General features: G+C 32.4%; 1 long non-coding RNA gene across 2 annotated transcripts; it reads left to right on the forward strand.

The window, feature by feature from the left end:
• Positions 1-602: 602 nt before the first annotated feature.
• Positions 603-2,238, forward strand: LOC126810906 (uncharacterized). Of its 2 annotated transcripts, none has more exons than XR_007675322.2 (3): positions 603-679; positions 1,224-1,345; positions 1,984-2,229. It is a non-coding gene; the product is annotated as an uncharacterized LOC126810906 (long non-coding RNA). The 2 variants fall into 2 exon arrangements; XR_007675323.2 differs by lacking the exon at positions 603-679 and adding an exon at positions 1,105-1,125 and having other exon boundaries at positions 1,984-2,238.
• Positions 2,239-4,763: the final 2,525 nt, after the last annotated feature.

Here is a 4,763-nt window from a genome sequence, read left to right on the forward strand (position 1 = left end):
GTTAGATTCAACTCAGTAATCTAAAAAATTGCCTGCCATTTTGAATTTTCGAAATTTATCTTCGAAAGCCATATAAAAGTCATATAAAATACATTTTTATGCACCGAGACTAAGGGTATATATATCTTTTTTTCTAAACCTTATTGGGAATATGTAACCAAAACTACAATAAACACTTGTTTACAAAAGCATTCTAAAGAGTGAAAACTGACATATTTCAAGCTTTTCGGTGTTTCAAGAAATAATTTAGATCAGCCGGCACAAGCTTTTTGTTCATTCTTTAGGCTTAGAGCCCACAACCACGGACAATAATATCGCAAATGAGCATTCAATCTATAAAAGACTACATTCCTCCATAGAACTAGAACACTAACGGGAACGCCCACCGTGTGACGTCACTACCTTATGTGACGGCGGGCTTCTGACGCTGATATCGGGCACAGCGTACTTTCGGTTTCTGCTCGCACTAACAAAATGCTTGGCGCGAATTGTGTTTTGTTCGGATGTTCCGCCTGCAATAAAAAAAATCGGGGTTGATCATTCTATCGCTTACCCAAAAAAACATAGAGTGGAGAGAGAATCATTACGTATCATACAGTCTACCAGATCAGACCCGATAAATGACAAGACCTTGACAATATGTTCAAGACGCGTTGAGCCGGATTATTTCGTTGAAAAAGTAAGTGAAAACTCAAAAGAAATTAATTATGTAGATTCTAGTTGGCAGTCCACCCTGACAACCTACAATGAAACAATGAAGTTAAGTTAAACCCATACTAGCTGAATGTCTGTATTTTCATGTTTGCCCGTTAGATTTTACCCTTTCTCTCATCAAAGTTGTATGCATATAGTTTGTTTACATTAGTGCCGTAGCAGGCCTAGTCTACTTTCAATTTGTTATGAAATTGACGATTACTACACCCGATGAGTGTGTGACAGCATGACGATTCTCTCTCAACAATCTTCTTTTACTTTAATTTTATGAATTACTAATTATTATTTTTTTTTAAAGGTCAAAGTTTTAACTGAGCAGCTCCATAAAAATTAAAATTGTATATTTATTTATGACTGACCTTGACCTGTCAAATCCTTTTATTTTTAAATTCCGAAATAATCTTGTTCCCGGTATGAATAATCAACAAGCATGGAAAAAAAATAATTATATCTGAACCTTTTGTTTTGTATGTAGGAACCTTTTTATTTTGATTTTATGAATATTTCAGATGTTTACAAAAATTCTGGGTCCACATATCGAAGATTAAAAGAAGGGTTAGGGAGACTATCAACCTTAATTCTTCTACAGAAAAGCGTAACAACAAAGAAATTGAATCCAAGGAAGTCACCGGTAACTTAAATTGCTGTTAACTTAATTATGAATATGAACATTCGATGTTTCCTTATAAAAGATCAGTATATGAACATTTAATTCATCAATATTAAACAGACATTATGCAAGAGCTAAATCTGTCAATTGCAGGTCTTTCTTTAGGCCTGGAATGTTATCTAAATTATTAATTAGACATTAATTAACTTATCCAGACCATAATCAACGCTCGATGGCATCGCTAGCCTGTGATATATACTGGATTAGAGCCCAGTCTGCTACTTCTGATTAAATCAAAAAATGGATAATCGAGACCATGTTTTTTTTTATCGTACCGAGCTTAGTAATGATGATCGAGGCTATGCCCAAAATTCAATCACTAAATTCTCGGTTCAGGGTGGATCAATTTGACTGAAATTTTCAGCAAATTCCCTTTATATTATCTAGTTTTTAACTATTATAATGAGAACTGCTAGCTCCTTCTGTAATCTCCCATAATTTTATTTATAAATACTTGTATGAATATCCGATTCTTCTTTATATTTACTTTTGTAATTTTTTCGATTTTATTCAGAAACCGAGAAAATTATGAATACATGTATGAGAATCCAATTCTTCTTGTTTTAATTGAATGTTATGATTTTGTCTATTTTATTCAGAGTCCAAGGAAAACCGAGGAAACTCAATGTTTACATATGAACGAAGTAACCTTTCAGATGTTGCAGAAATCATTTTTATGTCAAATGCCTGCTTTGTGGCTATGTCAGTCTTCAAGTGATTATATCTATCTGTTTAAAACTGAAGATAAAAGTGTAACATACCATTTAACCATTGACAAGGACTTGAATTGTGAAGTACAATATAATAATTTTTGTTTCCTGTTCAAATTAAAGTTACATCTATAGATTTACTTACAAGAACTGTTGAGAATATGAAGATATGTAGGGGCATAACATCAAAACATTTACAGTCTTATTCTCAATGTCAGCCTACAACTGTAATATATATTAGACAGGTTGATCTTTTCATGAACACAAATAAGTCAACATATAAATTACGAAAGCTGTGTACTTGCTCTGTATGTAATAGTTTTGTTGAGGACACTCAAAAAGAAATTTGTTTAAGTTGTCGACAGATTAACAGAGATTTACAGAGAAAGTAAATAGCAATAATAATAGTTTATTTCACATATATGGCTACATAGCACATTGCATATTCAGATTTTGATTGACAATATATAATTCAAAGAATCAATATTTACATACTTGTAAATGTAATTTACAATTCAAAAATAGCTTAGCAATAATATATAGTTGCCATATAAACGAGCAAAAAGTGGTAGAATATAATCATGTGGTACGAATTTGATTAAAATGTAGATTTCACTCCATTTTGATTTATTTCTTCCAACTGACTCCACTCCACATAGATTTGAGGTCAAATGAGAAGTAAAAGAGTTAAACTGTGATCAGTGATGTCAGGTATTTTATTTACAGCACTTTGCTGCAAGCATTTCACACAATGAAAGTAACAAAAACACAGGTTATACAGATAATTTCATACAACAAAATAGAAAGTGTATAATTAAACTAAACATTTCCTGGCTCTATTGGAATCAATATCGATATTGGAAGTATAAAAATATAAATGTGATTGAGAGAGAGAGAGAAATGGGGTTTAACGTCCACTCGACACAAACTAGGTCATTTCGGGACTAACATATGGTTTAATTTTATTTACTTAATTCGCTTGCGCGTAGGGGTCTTTAGCAGTGGGAGGAAACCGGAGGACCCGGAGAAAACCCACGAGGTTGGACAGGCGACCCTACTCCTTGTCACGTACAACCGGGGATTCGAAACCACGCCAGTCGACTCAATGACAGACTTTATGATACAGCGCGCGCACGCTAACCATTCAGCCATCCAACCCCCCTAAATGTGATTGAATCTAGGATTAAATCTAGAACTTAATCAGCAGTGTTCTACAGATTTTTTATTTCTTGTTATTACTGTATTGTAGATAATAAGTAATGAAAAGAAAACAAGGCCCCAAGTTCACAAAGCATTCTCAGTCTTAAGTTAAGGTTTTACTCAAAATTGTTTGTCTTATTTTAACTTAAATATAGCACTTTACTAACTATTGTTGTTTTAATGTAAATATATCAATAAGAAACTATGTGCAAAGTTTTGTGTTTCTGGATCAAAGATATTTCTCAAAAACAGTGATTGAAAGTTGAGCAAATTCTTAAGTCTGGGAATGCTTTGTGAACTTGGGGCCAGGTTGATAATTGTAAACAAAATATATCGAGACGCAATGAAATAGCACCTCTGAGATGACGTGGCATAACTTTGCACCTTCCACAGTTGCACAAAACCTAGCTTTTTAAAAGCTGCATTATATACCCCACGTGTGTACCAGAAAAATCAACATACTGATTCTGTTGGGTTTAATTTTTTTGATTGAGAATTGTTCGGGGTGCGTTTACACAATCTTCAAAACATTCTCACATGTTATCATCGTAATATGATGTTGTTACATCCTTAATTGCAAGATTAAAGCAAATCTTTAAAACAAAATTGAGCTGAAAAGTACTAAGTAGGGTGTTAAACCTGGATTCACTTCTAAACAAGATTTACATTCATCCATTTATAGAAGTGATGTATTATTTTTATTGCATCTCAGTATAAAATATTAACAATGATAACAAAATTTATACAAATTTTATACAGGTGCACTACTTGTAATGTGTGAGCTTTATAAATGTATTAAATTATTCTTAAATATACATTATGTAAGATTTTGATAAAGAGCTAGCCATTCTTGCTATAATAGTTCGAAGATAAATAATGTAAAATGAATAATTTGAAAATTTCATTCAAATTACTCTATTGCGAGCGAAGATATTAGCCTTTGAAGGTTTGACAAGACGTGTGCAATAATTTCAACCATCGTACTGGTTGTTCGAAGTAAAGTCTCACTCCTTCATTTTTAGCTTAAATCAAAATATGGCTGAACTGTTCTAATCTATTTAATATTGGAGAAATCCGATGCTATCGAGAGTTGATTAGGGCCTGGATAAGTTAATTAATGTCTAATTAATAATTTAGAAAACATTTCAGGCCTAAAGAAAACCTGCAATAGGCAGATTTAGCTCTTGCATAATGTATGTTTAATCATTATTATCATAAGCTTATGGATTTTTTTGTGCATTTCTATTTGCCTTTAGTGTTTATCAATGGTCATTATCTGTTAAATTCACAAGTTTTATTTAACAAGCATCACTGTCATGTGAATAAAATATCTTTGAACAGAGCCTTGGATCATTCCAACCACATATTGTTGTTCTTGTTTTTTAAATTAGTTATCTTGAATAGTAATTTAACCATTTGTTCCAAATGATGATAAACTTATACTAGAAAATGCACAGGCAGATGAACAG

The sequence above is a fragment of the Patella vulgata genome, chromosome 2, assembly GCF_932274485.2.
Source record: "Patella vulgata chromosome 2, xgPatVulg1.2, whole genome shotgun sequence".
Classification (NCBI taxonomy): domain Eukaryota; kingdom Metazoa; phylum Mollusca; class Gastropoda; family Patellidae; genus Patella; species Patella vulgata.